General features: G+C 51.6%; 1 protein-coding gene across 7 annotated transcripts in view; it reads right to left on the bottom strand.

Annotated features, from left to right (window-relative positions):
- Positions 1-20,384, bottom strand: part of MYT1 (myelin transcription factor 1) — a 64,767-nt gene extending 44,383 nt beyond the window's left edge. For 4 of the 7 annotated variants that reach the window (XM_074843128.1, XM_074843131.1, XM_074843130.1 and 1 more), the window contains exons 1-2: positions 19,565-20,384; positions 110-210 (exon numbers count right to left, since the gene is read on the bottom strand). The gene's annotated coding sequence lies outside the window, so the exon portion shown is untranslated. Of the gene's footprint in view, positions 1-109; positions 211-1,122; positions 1,170-19,564 lie in introns of those variants that run through there. The other 3 variants (XM_074843133.1, XM_074843135.1, XM_074843129.1) reach the window with 2 other exon arrangements.
- Between the last annotated feature and the right edge of the window lie 483 nt (positions 20,385-20,867).

Below are 20,867 nucleotides of genomic sequence, written 5' to 3'. Positions count from 1 at the left end.
ACCTGGCTGCAGCAGCACGTGACCCTTGTCCTGTGGCCAATGCATGGGGTGAGGGGTCACTGTACCAAAAAAGTGTCCACTTGTGGAGGACCAAGGGCTTTCTGCTCACCTTGATGCGTGTGCCGTGCAGGCTGGTGGCTCCCTCGCAGCTGCTGATCTTCTCTCCACAAGTCCACCTCTGATTCAGCAGCTCACCCCGAAACTCATTTTCTGGGGAGAGGAAGAGGAACACGGGGTCAGGACACAGAATCAGCCCAGCACCTCATCAGCAGCATCAACCGGAGGCAAAAATGCAATATTTATTCCCTGCTTGTTTTCTTTAATGGCCATAAAAATCCTGCCTGAGGGTCTCCATGCCCCGAGCAGGACCCCAGGCTGCCACACCAAGGCCAAGAGCCCCAACCATGAAGAATTTGCACGTGCACCCTCAGCCTACCCCAAACACTACAATGCTGCTCAGTTTGGCCCTCAGTTGGGAAACACAAGTAGTAACAGTGTCACTGGTGGGCTGGGCAAGGCAGCTGCCTGCACCGGCCGGGGAGCCTCATGGTGCCCGTGGCAGCTGCCAAAGGGCTTCTCCCTTACACCTTCTTCTTTTTTTAGAGATTAAGTTAGTTTTTACTCTTTCACAAAGATTTGCACATCTATAGCTGTGGATGGGAGCCATTAGTTGGGCACCACTGAGAGCCGAGTGGGATCCCCACGCAGGTTTCCATGACAACTCCGTGACATCAGTGGGTCCTTACGGAGATATGCTGTGAAGGTGTGAAACAAGGGTCTTGAAGTTAAAGCTCCCGGAGGCAGAGTTGCTTTGGGAGCAAGAGGGAGCAGGCCGAGAGGAGCCATCATCTGGAGAGGAAGATTCTGGGAAATACATACTTTACAAGCAGATTCTTGGCACTTGCCCTTCATCTAGTACAACTTCAAACACCCTCAAGGGGCCAGCACCGGCCCTGCCGCACACAGCTGGATCTGCGGTGGCTGGGCCAGCGTGGAGGAGCTGCTGTGGCACGGGAGCTGCCCGGCACGGCCTCCCTGCTGAGCTGTTATTGCTCACTGGGATGAGACTAAGAGCGTTTGCCCCCGGTCTCTGGCCTCCGGGCCCCCAGTGTCACAGCTCACCTTGGCAAACCGTTGTCGCTTTGGGCGCCACCGCCGTGAGCCTTCCCCTCGCATCTTTAATTGCGGCTCCCTCTGGCATTGAGTACTGAATAATTTACTGCCTGTTCTCCAAGTCTTACTCCATTCATCTTTTACCACCGATGCAAAGGAAAAAGGAGAGCATCCCCCAGAAGGAGACACGTGAGGAACTACACACGTGCCGGCACACTCATTCATCTCGGGCTGCTAATAGCCTGGGGAAGAGCTCAGGGCAGAGGCTACGCTTCCTCTGCTGGAACAGGCTCCTATGCTTCCTTGACTTGATGTTTCTATTATTGGGGTGATCTCAAAGACAGCAAAGTAGGGAGAGGGATCATACACACTAAAGGAAACCTGTGGAAGGTGGGTGTTTCCAGCAATGGTTAACTGCTGAGTGTGTAGGACACCAGCCGAGCAACTTTGGGTCTGCTCTGCCACAAAGCAGCTTTTAGGAGAACGTGCAGCAAATAGCTAGGGCATTTATTCCTCCCCTGCCTGTGTCTATCTATAAGACGTTAAGGAACAACCAGTACATCCCACAGTGCTCTTGCAAGAACAAGTACATTGAAAGACTGGGATAATTCGATCCTATGGTGACGTACAATCCAAGTTAGTGCCTAAGATAGATGACCGTGAAAGTCACCTTCATGTATTTGTCCTAAAACAGAGCTGTTCTGAAGCCAGGAGGGCAGCTGGGGGGACTTTTCTAAGTTTCACAGGAGAAACATCTGTGTTGGAGACTCCACTCCAAACCCTGTTTGAAGCACTGTGTTCCAGCCCCGACCCACAGAAAAGGCACAGGGCTTGGAAACAAAATCCAGGAGTTGCTGAAACATTATTTTGCTTTGGAGAAGCTCTGAGGAAAGGGAGCAGGAAGGCACAGATGGCCAGGCAGATGATTAAAACCAAGCAAAATGTGGGAAAGAAGCTAGAAAAGAACAGAAGAAAGGAGAACAGAGGGGAAAAAAACATCAAATAAGAAGAATAAAGATGTTTCTATAGCACATTCATAGGTCAGTACAGACTGTCTGCTTATCTCAAGCACTCCACTGAGCATCCTTCTCCCAGGTAGCATGTTTTAAAGCAGGAGCATCCTCTGGGATGCAGTGGGGGCAGGAGCAGAGAGTGGGTTAAACTGTAGAAACAATGGATCCTGGATGCAAGATAACCCTAAAGACAGCTTAAAAGACTTTTGAAAGGTTGAGAGGTCATGAGGTTCAACCCTGAGGAGCCAAAAATGGCAAAACACACAGGCATACTTATCCTCTTTGGGCCTGTCTTGCTCATGTGGGCCTAAGTTGTAGGCTAACGGTGAGTTCCAGAAGCTGCTATGGTAAATCTGGCCCGAGATGCCAGCTTGTCCTTGCCACGGGCCCTATCCCAACCTCCCGTGCCTTCGTCCCTGCAAGCAGGAGGAGGGGAAGGGGCTGTGTGTTGGGGTGAGGAGCCCCAGCGTTGGCTGCACCAGCTCAACACCCTCCTGCTCGCTCCTGTCCCTCTGCCCAGCCCAGTTCAGGTGGCCAAGGCAGCTCCGTCAACACGCGAATCAGATTTCCTCTACTCCATGCTGCTTAAATGCATCTGGTCTCTGGAGAGGATCAGCTTGCACTGCTGGCTGTGCCCCTTCCACCTCAGCTCTGGACCCTGGGTTCAGCAGAAATGCAGCTCACTGGCTATCTGAAGGACACTTCTCTTAACCCCTACCTGGGCCACCCAAGAGGAGATGTGGGATATTGCCTTAAATACAACTTTTTGTCCATGGGAAGCAGATCCCAGAGGGAACAGCACAATCTGGGGCCCCCTCCTGGTGTGAAGCTGGGACAGCCAAAGATCACAACCAGGAGCACTGGCATCCACTCCCCCTTGAAAAACAACCTAGATGCTCAGCTGGTCTGATAGATCACCGCCTGATGTTCACATTCCAAAGGAAATCACCAGCTTTTCCCCACCTGCTCCAGCCTCAGTATCCACCACCTAGTCAGGACTGGATCACGCACTGGGGTCCCTCACTAGACAGGCTGCTTTTCCCCATCAACATTTATGACAATCCACCACCAAAACATCTGTGTGTCCTCTTCCAAATGAGGTTGTTTCCCAAACCCTGAATCTATTTGTCTCAGTCCTTCAGAAATATCTACAGAGAAAGCTCAGCTGTGAACTGAAGTGTTGTGAGTTGTGCAGAATCGTGGCACGAAAAAGCAAGTTCTGTGAAACCTTTGGGTCACCCTCACCAACTCCAAACAAGAAGATTTGGAAACATAGAAGGGAGACCACACGCGATTCAGAGTGTTAATCAGACTTGGGTGTGTTTTACTTTCCATTTCCAAAGAGAGAAGAAAGCATTGATCTGCCAGAAAATTAAACCCTCCAAAGAATGGCCAAAAGTTCCCCCCAAAATAAACCCAGCGAACCTCATAGGAAGCTTTGGAGTGCAGAAGGTGAATAGAAAGTGAGGCAGGATGCTGCAGGAGGGGGCTGCCTGGGTGGCAGCCGGCTCCCACACATGTCCTTACACTGCCAAATCTATGCAGAGGTTACATCTGCTATAGCAAAGTGATGGGGTGAGAGACAGGTTCCTTAGAGAAAAGATGGGGGGTGAAGGCTTCATTTCCTCGTAAGATGCGTCACTGCATATTTAAGCTGAAAGACTAGAAGAAAAACATATCAATCTTCATTTGCTCCCCCAAGTGTGAGAAAAGAAAAAGGAAGAGTGTAAGATTTTTCTTCATCTTTGCTCAGGCACATTTTTTCATTGGGAAAGGTGAACCCTGTGTTAACAAGGCAGCAACGTGCTGAGAACAGGCTGGGTCCTTCAGTGTCCCGCCAGAGAACGCGGGCTCGCTTCTCAGAGCAAATACAGCAGCAGCGCCAGGGATCGGAGGGTGCCCTTTAGAGCCCATCTTTCATATGAATTAAAAGAAAAAATAATCTCAAACTCAGATTTTATATCTTCTCTAAGCTGCAAAAGGCACCTATGGGCCCCTCCACCCCCTCTGCACCGCTTGCTGGTACCTCTCGTGCATCCTGCAGCTCATCGCCCGCATGCGCTGCTCTCCATGGCCACCAGCCACTGCCTGGAGAACACCAATAACTAAATTTGCTTTGTTGCATGGCCCCAAACCCACGGTGCAGTGAGGACTTCTCTTCCAGCTGGCAACACGAGTCTTATCTTTGATTTAAGGCTTCAGTCGCAGACCCTCGCTGCACCACTGAACCCCCGTGCACAGCCCCCAGGACTCAGCACAGCCCAACGCAGCCTGAAGCACGACTAATCGCCCCACGCTCCCGCCCAACCCTTGCCAAGAAAAGACTCCTCCGAGCCGATACCCCACGCGAGCGCCTGCCAGTTCAGCCTTCACGCATGCAGGAGCGCGGCAGTTATGCATCAGGGTGCTTTTTTTTTTCCAAGGGAGATGAATTAAAACCTCCGTAGGGATCAAAATACACTGAAAAAGTAGAACCCAGCCACTTTAGCAATTCTTCTCCATTCTCCTCTGTTGCCAGGAGTGTTGGTTTAACCCCCTCTCAGGGAACAGAAATACTGTCTATTCAACGCAATTATCGCTGTTTACTGTGGCACGGCTATGTTCGGTGCTTCAAATTTAGCTTCCTAAACATGCATTTAATTTAAGATCTAATACTGGATGTTAATTGTATATTGCACAGTAAATGACTGATCATTAAAACATATTAATTGAGGTTTAACAGCTGCGTAATAGATATTACATCTCATACTTATCAGCAAGTATGATTTAATAATCAGTTAGGATGGGATATATGGATGGGAGATGTAGCATGGCCAACTAGATTGCAGGTTCTTCTTTGTTGTTCACTTGCTGACCTAAAGATGTATTTCCTTAGCGTGTTTGGAAAGAGCTTGGCAGATGTGGAGCTTTGATGCTCTCACCTAGGGACCTTACCTGGACAAGTCCCAAAGAGTTTATAATCTCCATAAAGGGAGAAATGGGGGAGCCATGAGCTGTTTTCTCATACAAAGCTGGGGCCAAGCTGCAGGGATCTGGCCCCACGACTGTGTTTGCACCGACAGCAAGGCGAGGAACCAGTGAACTCCAGTGAAAGGGGAGCGAATGGTGGGATATGGTCATCCTCTCCTAGCACCTGGGAGATCCCTTCCACTGTGTGCAAGAGTCACAGCCACCCTGCACTTCCTAATAGTAACTCTTATTTAAAGCTAGTTGACAAATGTCATTGCCCTTGACGAGGGATACGTGTATCCCAGCTACGCCCTGGGCTGGTCTCCAGGGCAGTTCACCCGAACGCTTGGTCTCCTGCTTCTCCCATCCCCTGGCTCCATCATCACACTGACCCAGCACATCCCTCAGCCCCAGGCTCGCTGCTCCTCGTCCCCACATCAGTCCCAGCCGTGCCTCCCCTCGCCGAAGCACAGAGCCGGACGGTGCCTTGCTGCACTGTGCGGCTGTTCAGAGACCCAACAGCTCATCGTACCAGTGAGCTGAATTTTTCATCCCATGGCCCCGACAAACATGCAGCGCTGGCTTAACCCACTGCGCTACCGAACCACACGCTGCAACATCAAAGGTTATGAAATCTGTGATGTGCACTCTGATCTTTTATTTTCCCCTTACCCAAAGGAAAAGAAGGGGTTTGATTTCAGTAGGATCAAGCCTTTCTAGTGCTTTCACTGCCAAACAGATGCTTGCAGCACGGTGTGTGTTGCCAACCCACTAAGCAACTGGCTCAGCACCAGCACAGCTCAGAGGTGTACAGCCCTGCTCAGCTCTGTGGGTCCTGGGGGCACAGAGGAGAGGAGGGGAGCACCCAGGTTTCCATCTGGCTATGCAAAGAGGAAGGGGACAGGTCACTGCTAGCATGATGCCGCTGTTTCTCCGTCTCCAGCCCCAAGAACCTGCCACCCTCCTTCCAGCGATTCCTGCAGTACCCAGGGGCCAGCCAGCAGCCCCAGGAGCATCGCCCCCCTCAGCTCCCTCCTCCAGCACTGCATGAAGCACAAGTGACTCACATCCTCCTTCCCAGCCCCATGCCACCTCACCTGTTGGCTCATCCTGCTTTTGATGTCATCAGCTGCCACCTCTGCCCAGGCAGCTGCGTCAGCCCCTGTGGCCACCTCAGCCATGCCAGCTTGTGCTTTGCCCTGCGATACCTGCCACCTCTGGATGCGTTTGAACTTTCTTTGTCAGGTCCTTGATGGGAAAAGGGAATCATCCCTTTCCCGCAGCCCTGGGACAAGACACGGAGCAACCGGCTTAATCACAAGAAGATGCAGATTTCCCAAACACGAGGACACGCTGCAATAGGAAGGGAAGAAGCACCAAAACCTGCTCCTTGGAGAGGGGGCAAAGCCCTCAGCAGCAGAGTTCAGCAGCGGGTTAAAGATCCGCCAGGAACAAGGTACAGACATCACCCTGCCACGGACCGGCATCCCCAGGCCCTTGCGACGGCTGCGCTGCCATCCTTCGCTCGGGGCCCTCTCTCCATCCCAGCACCCAGCAGCTCTGCACCCCGAGCCACAAAGTGCTCCAGGGAAGGACCAACATTTCATCCTGTTCCTCTGTATCACCCAGCGCTACAGGAGCTGAAGCCCTCAATGCACCTACAATGCAAAGGGAGCAAATGAGGCTACAGTCTCTCCTCATTAAGTGCAATATTCATGCTCCAGTGTTCATGGCCAGTTAATAAGACTTTTTATTAGAGTCTTTTTTCTTTTTCTACACAGTGGCAGAAGCACACTACAAAGTGCTGCAGAAGATATAAAAGAAGGTGGTTTTCACCTTCCATCCTTGTATCACTTGTGTACTCTTCAAGAGAGAAATAAATGCTGCGTGCCCACAGTAGCACTGCTGTCTGTGCATTGTTCTGAAGTATATTGATCAAAAAAGAATAGAGTGAACACTGGTCAACATCCCATTTCTCCTGGCTCCTTGGGGGAGCTGTCAAAATGCAAAGCCACCCTGAGCATGGTGAGCAGGGCCACCAACACGAGGAAAAACAAAGCGATGAGGTTCTCTTTGGGGTTTCCAGGGCCCAGGGCAACAGCAACAGCTGAGCCATGGGCGTCTCTGCCTCCTGCCTTCACCCTACCAGCCGCTAAGAGTTGCCCAAAGTGTGATTTGTTTTCTTACTGCAATAGCAGGAACTTCACAGAATCATCTGGGTTGGAAAAGACCTTGAAGCTCCTCCAGTCCAACCATGAACCTCACACTGACCGTTCTCAACTCCACCAGATCCCTCAGCGCTGGGTCAACCCGACTCTTCAACCCCTCCAGGGATGGGGACTCCACCACTTCATATGAGCCTGCTGATTAATTCCTCTCCAAACATACCTGAGCCTGAACAACAACAACAAAAAATTAAATATCAAGCAAGCCCCAGCTTATCACTTCCAAACAATGAGTGCCAGCATCCCCCCTTCAGCCAGGCTTATCCACAGCCTGGACCGCTCCTGCCGCCAGCTTCATCTCCAGCGTCCATCCTTTTGTGCACGCAGAGGGAGCCCTGCTCAGCAACACTCATCTGCTTGTGCCCAGCATGCGTGCAAACAGCCGTGTAACGTGCCCGGCACACAAGAGAGCATCTCCGAGAAACAGGATATCGCTGCTTTCTTCTTGCACATTTCCCTCATTATTTTGTTCTAATTTGGCTTTCCTGGTACCTTCTCTATTCAGTAAAAGCCAAATGCAAACCGTGTCCCTTAATCTCTGAAACAGCAGCACACTGCTGAGAAAATAATATAGATGTAACTTCCAGCATCACACACTTTCTTTTCCATTTATATGCAAATGCCGACCTTTCACCCAAGCTGTCTCAAAGAAGTATTTCCTTAAAAATGCAAATAGCATGTTGCAGGCAGTTACTCTGGCTGAGTCTTTCTTATATTATTATTATTATTTCTTTTAACCTTACCAGCACTGTAAAACACAACTGCTAAACTGCGCCCCAGTAATAATTACTTTTCATACCAAATCGAAAGCCTCCGTGGAGCCAATGTGTCGAAACACCAGCAGGAGAATTCAGCACAAATGAATTTTTAGAGATGGTTTTGGATAAGTGTGTCTTGGGCCAGGGCAAAGGAAGCAGCTCCAAGACGTGTTGCTGCTGAAGGGAACAACCTGATGGCTCAGGGTGAGGTTACAAGAGCATCTTCTGTCTTGTAAAACCCTTCCCACAGTGCTGCTGACACACAGAAATCCTCAGGAAGGGGAAAACAACCTGCGTAAGCCGGGGAGGTTTGCGCGGGGTGAGTGCAGTGGGCACAAGGACTATGTCCACTGGCACTGCCGGTCTTGGACAGGGATGTCCTTCCCCACCTGAGGTGGTCTGGGAAGAGCTTTAGGGTGTATCTGTGCTCTACAAAGGGGCTCCAGGGCAGCATTAGGGACTCCTGGGGCTGAAGATGAATATAAGAAGGGTGATTGAAGAAGAGGCTGGTGGGGAAGCAGCCACGATGAGATGATACATGCAGAGGAACAAACAAGATTAGGTGATTTCAGCTCCAAGACCCCCACCCGAGTCCACCTCTCCTCCTCACAGCTGTAGAGAGAAGGATTAACCTCTGGGGAGAGCAGTGTGGTGATGCTTCCACTTCCACCGTGGCAGCGGTCACAGCACCAGCAGCCCCCTGCCAGGCAGCCCTTGGCTTGCATCTCCTCACCCATGGGGATGGGGACAGGGTTGTCCCCCCAAAATGGGAGCACAAACCTACCCCGGCAGGTTGAGTGGTGAAAGGAGGCATCAGGGATTGCTGCAGCCAGAGCATCCCCTTCCTCACAGCAGCTCCACGCCTGCACAGGTTGATACTCCCAGTGCAGATGGATGTCAAACAGACCAAGCTGGATGCATTGACCCAGCTCGGGTATTTGACACTCTGTTTTCAAGCCGCTCCATCATCTGCTTGGAAATCAAGAGAGAAGAGGAAGAACGAGCCCGAGCGTTGTGCTTGCAGAGGGGGATACAAGGCGGCACACTGGGGGGAACCCAAATGTATAAAGCAAAGGTAATAAATTGGGTTCTTCACATACAGAAATAGCAAGCGAGAAGAGCCAGCTACAGACGGCCTTCCTGGGACAGGGCAATGCGTCATTCAGCTCAGTACCTGTTTCTGAGCAGCAAATATAGATTTCCCCAGTGTGTAGGGAAAGAGTAAAAGAAACAGGCGAGATATGAACCAATCTTTATCATTTTAGTCGTCTATAGATTTAGTTGTCAATGACTTCATCCCTGGAGGGGTTTAAGAGTCAGGCTGACCCAGCGCTGAGGGATCTGGTGGAGTTGGGAACGGTCAGTGTGAGGTTCATGGTTGGACTGGAGGAGCTTCAAGGGCTTTTCCAACCGAGATGATTCTGTGACTCTTTAGTTCCTTCTGGGCTCCAAACGTCCAGAGATGCCCCAGTGTTGACTGTCACAGCTCAAGTGAATTTGAATCTGCTCTGGGACCTTACCCTCAGCCCAGTAGGTTCTGGGCAAACACACAGAGCTTCAAAAAAACCTCACAAAAGCTACAAAAACCCCACATTGCTTCTGTCCAAATTTGGCCCAAGCTGCACACACAGGGGTGCCTGAGGGACACAAACCCTTCTGCCCCCAGCACAGGGCTAGGGTCCACCAACAGCATTTGCTCAAGCGGGTGGTTCTCTGCACAGGGATTTCTACCACGTGTGACACCAGGTGAGGCAGAGGAAGGAGAAGCTGCCTGGAAGAGCCGGGGAAGAGGCTGGCAGCGCCTCTGACGCAAAGTTCGATGACTAAGTGGGCTCCTTCCCAGCTGCCAGCTTGTCTTTATGATATTAAGCCTTTCCTCTGCTGCCATATAAGAAGTGAAAAGTTGACACGTAAGCGTGTGTCATACGGAGTCAGATAGACAGGAGCAATAAGGCATAAAAGGAGGTGAGATCATCGTGCAGCAACAACTCCCCCGGGGTAAGAGGCAGCGCTGCACAGTGCCCGCTGGCTCTCAGCACCCCCCAGCATCCCTTCTCGTGGCACGGGCTCGGCACACTCAAACCCAAGCCCATTTCCATGCCAAGCCTCCCAGATCAGGGGCACGCACAGGGTGCCACGCTGCCTGCCACGAAATGAGGCAATTAAGCTGACCCTTCAAATGGTTTTATTAAAAAGGAGCCCCCGCTACAGCGCACGGCTCTGGCAGCCGTAATGTCGCAGCCCCCCAGGATTATCGCCGCTGAATGGGGCGGCTGCTGTGCGCCACTTGCTTGAAAAGAAGAATAATCATCAAATATGTTAAGTTTATAGCCCTGCTGGCAGTGCTCTTTGCGCTCCTGCGGACCCCGTGTAATTGAAATTAAATAGCGGCGAGTGATACCTTTCTGTCCTTCCTACGGCAGTCTGCGCTCGCTTGTGAATATGAAGTGGGGACGAGGAGGAGGAGGGGGGACAGGGCAGCAGCTGGGTGCCCACGGGCAACGCTCTCAGAGCAGCTTTCACCCCGCTTCCAGCCGCTGGCAGGGGCTCAGCCCTCTGCGCTGCAGCGGTTTTGTCTCCATCCTGAGCTGGGAGCAGGGAAAGTCCACGGTCCCCAGCAGGGCGCTTGGCTCCCCAGACCCCACAGCCAAGGATGAGCTCATAGTCCACAAGTGGGGAGTTTCTCTCTCCCCTCCAAATCCTTCTTTCCCCAATTGTCCCCTTTGCTCTCCTCAGCAATGCTCCTTGCTTGGCTGGCGAGCGCAGTGGGGAGGCAGCCACCCTGCCAGAGCCGCTTCACGGCAGTGACCAGCCTCCCCGGCAGCCAGGAAAGCCACTCCGTGACAGGAGGGAGCCAAAAGTTTCTAGGGGATGTGGGAAAGGAGCTGACAACTCCCCGCTCCTCTCAGACACTGCAGGCAAAGTTAACTGTTTAGACTGTCATTTTTTTTTAAAGCAACAACATTGCTCCCAGGCACATTTTTTTTAACTTTTTTTTTTTTTTTAAAATAAAGAAAACAGAGCAGCTCTCTCCAGAAGGACATTAATCCTCCCCTGTCACTTGTGTTCTTGGAGAGAGCATTTCTCTGGGCAAAAGCAGCAAGTTGCTCACTGACTAATTACATCAAAATATTGAGGGCAACAAACCAACCCTTAACTCCACTTGCCAGAAGCTCCCTAGATGCAAAGCATCAAATTGAAGGAGAAACTTAGGCCACAGCAGGAGATGCTGGGGCTCCAGACACGCTCATGGCCACATCAGCTTTCAGAGGCATAAACTGTCTTTCCTCTGCAGAGCCACTCAAGTTGGGCTAACTTTGCCCAAGATAACTTTACCCAGAATATCTCCCACCCAAGGCTTCTGATTTCTTACAAATAAAGATTTTTTTGCCTTTACAAGGGAAGGCAATTAATTTATTTTCTCTCATTCCTATGCAAGCACCTGGGTTTTGGGTATGGAGTGAGGACTGGACACGTGTCCCCCAGGAAAGTTCTTGCTTAGGCTTCGAGGCCCATTACAAGACAGTTTTCAAAAGATCTTGGCTGAAATCAGGAAACTTCTCTCAAAGCCCATCTGACACCTTCACTTAGCCCAGCAGCAGCCTCCCCTTGGGACGCAACTTCACAGACCCAACCCTGCCCTGCCTCAAAACCTGCACTGGACATTCAGCCAACACGGCTGGGGCTTTGTCTTCGTTTCCATCCCATCACCCCATGTTGCCTGTACAGCCAGAAGAGGAAAAGCCAGTGCTGAAAGAGGAAAGCCCAATTCTGCATTTAGGTGCTAAACCTGATGCTCTTCCAAGAGGGTTTGGATGCCCAAGAGCTGCAACAGGTGACTCAAATACACGGTTTTGCCCCAAACCCGTGGCTGCCAGACAGATATCCCCTTCCACCCCCAGAGCTGCCTCTTCCAGGCTGGAGAGCACCAGGGGCAGGGAAAGGCTCCGGCTCTGAAATGGGGGTTAACCAAAGGCAGCTGCTGGGGAGGTTTCTCCACGCTCCGTGGGTGTTTCTACACACAGGTAATTGGGTTCTCATCAAACAACTTAACAAGCTGCACTTGAGGAGCCCAGCGACAAGCACAAGGCAGAGTTATTCAACATCAAATTGTTGGTTTCGAGGGATTGTTTAAAAGAAGAAATTCAAAAGTGCTCAGAGTGTCACCTACAGATTTTGCCAGCAATACCTTGGTTTTTAAATACCACGTGCATGAAAGCTCCCCTAGAGCCATCTCTTGTGCCTTATAATAATATTCACCAGGGGATCCTCCTAATGCAGGGTTTGAATCCATTGCTCTTGAATACACCTGACTCCTTGGCTCGCGGGGAGCATTCGGGTAAACACGCCTGCGAGCTGCTGCTCAGAGAGACAATTATGGCCCTCAGCATCGATCCGAAAGGTCGGATCACACCCATGAGGAACGAGAGGCTTCCCCAAAACGGGCACAGACCCGACTTGCAGATGCTGTCCTAGGGAGAGCCACGCACTTGCCAAATGGTTTCAAGCGAAGGAACGAAGAAACCCAAGTCTCTACTGCAGTTTATATTTAATTAGAGGAGAGGCAGCTTACGCAGCAGTTTCGGAAACATATTGTCTTACAGCATATTGGATATTTGTATCTTAACAGCTCGACATCGATTTCTTTTATGTAAAGGAAGAGGGGGGAAGAGAACTGCATGCCCTAAGTTGTGTTAGCTCCAAAGAGACGCCTGTACCGCTTGGACTAATGTTTAGAGTAATCAAAGGCGTGAACTCATGTATTATGTATGGGAACGAGAATTTTCAGTCTTCTGCAAAAAGGAATCTCCAGCGTTTGGTATTTTGTTAGCAGGCTGGCACCATATGGCTCTCCCCTGCTGATATTCTTTCACACCAGAACTTTATGTTCAGATGCTTTAGTTAATATTTTACCCAGCAAGCATAAACAAGATGCAAAGATTGCAGTCGACAGCAACCTTCTCTTAAACCATATACCCATGTTAATAGTGAAGGCTTCTTTCAGCAAGTAGTTTACGGAACACATGCCTAGCTTTTTTTTTTTTTTCCTTAGGGGTCCAAGCTGGGCCATTTACTTTCACAGCCTCAGCATCAAACGAAACACAAGCAGCGAACCCAAAAATGACGTTTTCACTCCCTTCCTACTCTTCGTTGGCTGGTCCACAGCAGCACTGGATGCGTGCAGGTGCTGCACACGTACAAGCTGTATCTGTGTATAATTTAGGGCTGCACCTCTGCCTGTTTTTCGTTTCAGACTAGATATTATCTCAGGAAGATAGAGTTGCCTCTTCTCCACTACTGAAGCAGGGATGGAGCACCAGGCAAAGCTCACAGCCCGTGGGGGAGCCTCACCCAAGCTCTAACAGCCTAAACTGGCCAAGCAAGACCAACAATATAGAGCATCCAACTTCACGGGCTTTACCAAGACTTATGCTTCCCCCCACCCTGCCCCAAGTTAGACACAGAATCACTTTGGAAGACTGCAGCTTGGAGATTTGGCTCTAAATAGTACATTTAGATTTCCCCCACCCCCCAATATTCTTATTATTCTTTAATATACTTAAAACAAATAGGAGCTAACAGATGTCTTTCAGCCTGCACTCTTATTAATGAGAATATTGTAAGAATGGAAATCAGGTCACAAATGTTTAATACTTTGTTTAAAAAGTCTTCAGCTTCTTTAAAGAGTTCCACTAATCCCAACATGACAGATGTACAAGGCAGTTTTGCTTGGGGCAGATTAAAATTCTCGCTCTGATTTGCTCTTTCATTTGGTCTGATTAAAATAACATTGCAATTTTTTTTTAATGTGCTGACTTCAAAATAAAAAAGGAAAGAATAAAAAGTGACCAGTAAAGGCCAGCATGATCACAATAAAAGCAAATTTATTGTTGTTAAGATAAAAAAAGCGAGAGAAAAGGAACCGAGGGACAGCCAGCCCATACCCAGGTTAGCATTAAAGCTCTGTGTTAAAGATAAAAGGGGGACCTTTCCAAACTATATTTTTTCCATTTGAAAGTGTTTATTAATCTATTCTCTCTGAAGCAAAAAGTTCAATGAAATACAAAGATCAAAAGTATTTTAATTCAGGTGAAAATTATATTTTTTTAATCTTTTTTTTTTTTTTTTAAACCAAACCAAAATGAAAAGCCGAGTATCACAGAGTGTGTCACTTCATTATTCTGCTGTAAGACTGACACTGGCGGGAACAGCCTGGCTGGTAGGACAAGGTGATCTCAGCCACTCTTTCCTCAACCAAACTGTGCCTGGAAATTCCCCATTTCCTTTCCTGACCTCCTTTCACACCGACCACCCTTCCCTGGACAAGCTTTCACAGCTCACTTCATTTCCTCAGTGCTGTAAGACACACACCGGGCATCTGAGTCCCGTATGAACGTGTGTGGCAGCCGGCACACTGGGATGCTCCGATCGGATCGGCCGAGGAGCAGGGAGGCAGGATGGAGCCCCAGCCATGCTCGCAGCCTGTATCCTCTCCCCACACTCATCTGTAAACAAGCCCGAGCCACGTGTGCCTTTGCCCTCTTGGGTCTGCCCAAAACCAGTCACAGCTCCCAGTGCCGGGTCCCTCCAGGGCACTGCTGGACCAGTTTCACACAGGCATTGCTTCACCAAAGGCTCCCGTAGCACGGACAGAGGCATTACTTTAAAAAAGCAGCCAGGGATGTTCCAAATACAGTCCCCAAAGGGCAAACTCCTGCTCAAAAGGACACAGATTTCAGACTAAGATCCCAGGCTGTCAGTCTCGACCTTTCCAGCCCAGAAACCTCCTCTGCCTCCGCATCCCCACCTGCAAAACCACAGCAAGGCCTCACAGAAGTGTTGAGGTTATTCATCCCTACAACAATAGAAAAACACTAGTTTTGTTTTCCTTAAAACTCCAGCTCGTGCCTTCCATAAAAGAACCCACAGAAAATCCACAATGTTTCAACTTTCTGAGGATTAGCTCCATTCAGGTGATTTTTAATGTTTACATTCTTTAAACATAAGTGTTCAACGCATGTTCTTGCCTCTGAGATGTCCTCACCTCTGTGCCCACCTCCAGCTCTTCCCAGGGCAGAAACAACCCCCACACACACACTCAAGATGCTGCAGCAAAGCGGCTCCGAGAAGCCTGGAGGGATGCCCTCCTGCGCTGCTGCTCTCACGCAGGGGAAGCCTGGAGAACCTGCACGGGGAGGAGACACTTGGAAACTGCTCTGCACCTTCTGTGTCTCAGCCCGGTCCCAAACGGCCAAACCACCGCGCAGCCGCTCCCAGCAAAGCGGCTCCCAAGCTTGGCAAGGGCAAAGGCTGCGCTTCCAGAAATTCCCTTCAGCCAATTAACCTGCCAAGAGGGGAAACTTGCTTCCTCCAAATATACACACACAAAGCCCTCTTCTCCTCAGTGAAAATATTTGTGGGGAGTGGGGGGGTGACAGATTTCCCTCCCATGTCTGAAGGAAGCAGAAGGGATGCCCCAGTCCTGCTCTTTGCCATTACTCATGACCTGGCTCCCACATCCCAGAGCAAAAAATCTCGTGTAAATTCATTTCGCTCTAGGAGCAAGGTGTTTCGGGGCATTTCACCCACTCCAGAAACTTTTCAAAACACGTGCTTATCACCCCACTTCTCTGTTCACACCCTGATCTCCTCTCTAAGGACCGCGTAGTGGATCAAGTTTCTACTTTGCAAAGGTAAACAGCCTCAGAAGCGATACAGAATACTTTAAGACGGGAGGTTTCACACAAGCCAGCCCTAAGGATGTCAGAGACACCGGGGACTCTGCATCACACGCCCAGGGAGACCAGCACTGCTACTTATGTGGTGGAGTTATTCTTTGTAGAAACCCGCAAGACCCAGGAGAAAGATGGAAAAGATGGAGAAAAAGGTGGAAAGCGTGAGGTTTCCTGACAGCGACTTCTGCCCTGTCAAAACTCTAGAAATACCTGGGAACTGAGAGGATGGGTAGGAGCCTGACAACCCCTTTCACACAGCTGCTGTAGGGTTAGATCCCCAAAAGACAAATAAACCTGGAGTCTGGGGCCACCTTAACCTCCCTCCTGGGTGTTAGGACCCTTCTCTGCTCAGCCACAGAGGAAACAGCATTTGCACAACCAGTAACTTAAAGAGGAAATTTGTTGGGGGGAAGAAGAGTAACACAAAGGGGTGTATTCCCAGCTTTGGAAGTTTACAGCACGGATCCTCCACCCTCAGCTCCCACATATTAGAAAGAGGAACAGCTATAAAGTGATGACAGGAGATGTCCTTTGTCATTAAGGAAAGAGCTCTAGCAACTAAGCCGCAGAGTTTACAGCTGTAAAAATTAAGTCCTTCCATTTACAAACCGACACGCACACACAAAGTGAAAGGGAGGCCGGGTCATGCCCCCCACTTTGCCATTTAACTCTCACGTCTGACTTCCCAGCGATAACGCGATGCTTCCCCCGTCTCCCTCCCCTTCCACGGCTGATTTCATGTCTTCTGGGAAGCCCAGCCCAGCCGTGGCTATTTCCCCCGCACGCTCCAGCCTTTACTGTAAACCTGCCGCTTCCCCCTCCTCGCTCTGTTCTCAGGGAGCAGAGGGTCCCCCCAAAACTTTCGGGTGGGGTGGATGCCAGCCCCCCTTGCAAAATAAGCACCCCCAGGTTGCAAAAGGAGGGCTCTACCCCTCACCGCATAGGGAGTTTGGGACCATCTTGCATTGTACCGAGTGATTTTTGGGGCTCAGGAGTATAAACTCACCTGCCCTCCTCAAGCCCTGACGCAGAACCACAGTGGAGGGAGAAGAGTTTATATTCCCGAGCTCCAAAAGCTGCGTAACTCAGCCTGTTTAGGGTGTTTTGCTGACTTCGGGTGCACTGCTCCCCCCCTCAGAGTCCACCAAGCAGCCAAGTTCAGAGGCAGCACCCCAAAGCCGAGGCTTCCGGGGGGGGGTGGAGGGGGGGGGGGGGGGGGGAGTTTAGCACTGTCTGCTAAAATGGCAGCTGCTCTGACGCCGAACTACGTCTTGCAAAGTCAGCCCTGCCCTCGTCATCTGACTGCCGGGAACCGGGGCCGCTCCGCTGCCGGCTCCCCCGGGGGCTCTGCGGGACGAGGTGAAGGGGGGAACAGAGCCAGAGGACCCCCACCCTGCTCTCCACCCCCCCCCCCTCCGCAGTTCGTGGCTTCGAGTTGTTGGGGAAAGTCCCGGCCCAGCTGGGTTAGTCGCCGGCCTGGTGACTTCCCCCAGCTCCCGACGGGAAGGCACCTGGGCTCGCTGTGTGTCACCCCCCCACCCCGCGTCCCTCCTACCCCAGCCCGGGGCTATTAACCGCCAGAGCCCCCCGGGCTGCTCTGCCCCTGCCCCGTACCGCCCCCCCCCCCCCCTCTGGGGACATGGATGAGCCCGGGGGCAAAGGGACCGGCCACCGAGTGGCAGCACGTCCGGGGGGAGGAGGGAGAGCGGGAAGAAAGGGGGGGGGCGGTTGCTCTTCAGGGAAGGGGCTTCTCCCCCGCTTCCAGCCCAGAGTTTGCCCAAAGGGGAGGGGACACCCCTGTCCCAAAGCCATCAACGCCCCCCTTGGCCGTGACCGTGAGCACCGTTCCGCAGCGGGACGCCCCTTCCAGCCGGGCCAAGAGCCGGGGATCCCCCTTGCAGGGGCTCCGGGGGGGGGGCGGGGGGGGCTGTATTTCTGGCTTTCCTACAGTACGAGGTGTCCCCGCTGTCCCCTCGCCCCTCGAGGGCCGACGGTGACCCCGGGGTGGGGTGGGGGGCACTCACGGCCCTTTGCTCGGGGCTGCGCAGGGGACAAGCGGCTCTGCCCGCACAGACCCTCCTCGACGGGACCCCCGGGCCGGTGCCCCCCGCCGTAACGCACCCCGGGACAGAGCCGGGCCCGGGGGTACACGGACCCCAACTCCGCCGGGACAACAAGGACAACAAGACAACGCTCCCGTCTGCTTTCTGGGAAGGGTTAAACCCAACTTTGTGGAGTTTTCCTGCTCTTCTCGCCTTTGGGATCCCACAGATCCCTAAACCACTCGCAAAAAAAAAAAAAAAAAAAAAAAAAAAAAAAAGGCGAGCAAAAATAAGTTCTCCTTGGTCTTCCCGAGGCGGGAGAAAGAAGGGAAGGGAAGGAAGAGGGCAGAAAGAGCTGAAGGGGACAAGTTGTGCCCAGGTTTCTCGGGCCGCAGCAGCAGGCGATGGTTTGCGCTTTGCAACATGCGCCTGCTCCAATCTGCGCCGCTCGGGAACAATAAACAGGATCATACAAAGAAGTGGAAAGGCGGCATCTTTGCTTCTGGTTTCTATGACAGCATCAGAGACAAACCAACTATAAACTCTAATTCCTGGATTCCTCCTCCCCCCCCCTCAACCCCCTTTTGTCTGCCATTAATTAAAGTGGCCATATGGAAAAGGCTGATAATAACAGCAGATGAGCCAACGAGAGAGAGGAAAAGGGAAGGAAAAAGAAAAAAAAAATAACTAAAAGTAGAGGCAGGGCGATGGCGAGGATTTAGCCTGGGCTTTTTGCACTTGCTTTCAGCGGCTGCTCGGAGCGAGGGGGATCAACAATAGCGGGAGGAGAGCGGAGCGGTGGGGGCCGTGTGGGCTGCCCCCCCCCAACACTGCTGCCCGGCCAGGTCGGGGGGAGCAGCGAGCAGCCAGCCCCCCCCCCTCCCCTGCCCCGGCAACCCGGCTCCGGGGGGGGCTCGCACACCCCAGGCCTCCTGCTCCGAGGGGATGATCCCCACGACCTGCCCCTTTGTGTGGGAGAGCCTCGGAGGGTGCTGAGCCCCCCCCTTTGGGGCCACCTCCCCCGAGAGGGTCGGTCCTACCCGCCAGCAAACTGCGCCCTAAACTCAGCCTAACTCGCCGGGGTCGATCGCGGCTCAAGCATATCGTCAGGCACCAGCCCCCTTCCCTTCTCTCTCCCCCCCAAATTACCCACAAAACAAGAACAACAGCAGAAAAAAACTTTGCTAAAATTGATAAAGAGATTAGCCAAGCAAAGCCTCTTCCGAGCTAGCTAAAAATAAGAGCCCGCAGATTTCTGTCGTGGTCAATGTATAGAGAGAAATCCACAAACATGGCACACTCCCCTTGTTCCTCGCTGCTATAAATAGAGAACTCCGAAGTAGTCACTATTGGGGAAGAGGGGGGAGAGAAAAAAAGAAAAAAAAAAAAGAGAAAAAATAAAAAGGGAGAAAAAATTTAAAAAGGAGAAAAAATAAAAGAGGAGGGAAAAAAAAAAAAAAAAAGTCTGCCAAGGGCAAAAGCGAGCACCCGGCAGGCGACCGGAGCGGGCAAACGCCAGCCCTCCGCACACGCGTCCATCGGCGAGCAAAGCGCGGCCCCCCCGCCGCGGCGCGGAGCTCCTTAAGGACCGAGGAGTACGAAAGTGCCGACTCGGGCTGGAGTTTTTGTAGTAAGGGGGGCTGGGGGGGGGGGGGGGGGGGGTAGAGCCCGGAGAGGGACGCGCGGAGCCCCGCTCCCCGCACCGCGGGCGCGCACCGCCATCAGCACCTCCGAGAGCTCCGCGGGCGCGGAGGCCGCCGGCGGCGCAAACTCCTCCCGGGAGCGTCTTCTGCTAACACCGCGCACGCTTCCCTCCGGATAAACATCCACCGATCTCGCGGTCCACCAACCCGGCAAGCATCCTCTTCCAGAAATATTCAGAAAGTTTCCCGGCTGAATGCGATGTTGTGCTTTTTTTTTTTTTTTTTTTTTTTTTAATAAATCGCCTCCTTTCTCGTCTTATTCAACCTCTTTTCAGTCAGAAGCATAACATGTCCACTAGCGTCTCGCAGCCAGTGAGAGAGCGAGCGAGCAAAGATGGACCTAGGAGCATGATGATCATCATAAAAATCCCCTCGGTTCTCCAGTGCAATTTTCAAAACAACAACCCAGCCTTCGTGCTCTAAAGGCGAAACGCCTGCGTCTGTTTACATCAACTGTGTGCTCCGAAAGCCTTTCCCCTCTGTCTCAATCCAAGGGAGGGGGAAAAAAAAAAAAAAAAAAAAAAAAAAGAAGAGAAAAAAAAAAAGAAAAGAAAAAAAAGCCAGCATTATCTGCCTTTGTCAGCGAAAGAACATAATATTGACTTACCTTTCCCCACAGCTATTGTCTGCCCCTTTGCAAAATGACATCACGGAAACCAATCATGAAATTTGCATGGGGGAGGTTGTGGGGGGAGAGTTCTTGGAGGGCAGCCCACTTCCCTACACCAGTAACACGCGTGTAAGACGGGTTGTTGGTTTCAATTAAATATCTGATACTCCTTAGTGTGTGAACTCTTAAGCCTGCTAAAGGCAATGTCTCATTTACTTAATGACCGCTCTCATTAATGGAAATGGCACAGAGGGGGCTTGCTGCGCCTTCCCTTTGTAAATACACTACCCATGAACCCTTGGGGTTGCAATATATCTGTTTACTCTCTGAGGTGAAATAAATTTACAGTATAGCATCAAAAAGAGAGAGAGAGAGAGAGAGATGGAGCTGCTGACTTGAGTGCACGGCAAGTTGGGGCTCTCCCAGCCCCGCCAGCCCCTCTCGCCTCGTGCTCCCCCCTCCCCAAGCCCCAGCAGAAGGTGAGTGATTTTACCCGAGCTGATTCATAATTAATATGCACGCGGCTCGGGGCTCCTTTGATAGCAGCAACACAAAAGGACGGCGAGCGCGACAAGCGCCGTGCCGTGTCGTCCCCCCGCGCATCCCAACGCGTGGTATGGCCCAATAATTCCTAATAGCAGCAAGCAGCGAGTGACAGATGCCCTGGGTTAGCACAGCTCCAGCGAAAGTACTTTACAATATTTATTGGTGGTTAGGA

This window comes from Strix aluco, chromosome 17 (genome assembly GCF_031877795.1).
Source record: "Strix aluco isolate bStrAlu1 chromosome 17, bStrAlu1.hap1, whole genome shotgun sequence".
Taxonomy (NCBI): Eukaryota; Metazoa; Chordata; class Aves; order Strigiformes; family Strigidae; genus Strix; species Strix aluco.
This window is presented reverse-complemented; position numbering and strand designations above follow the sequence as displayed.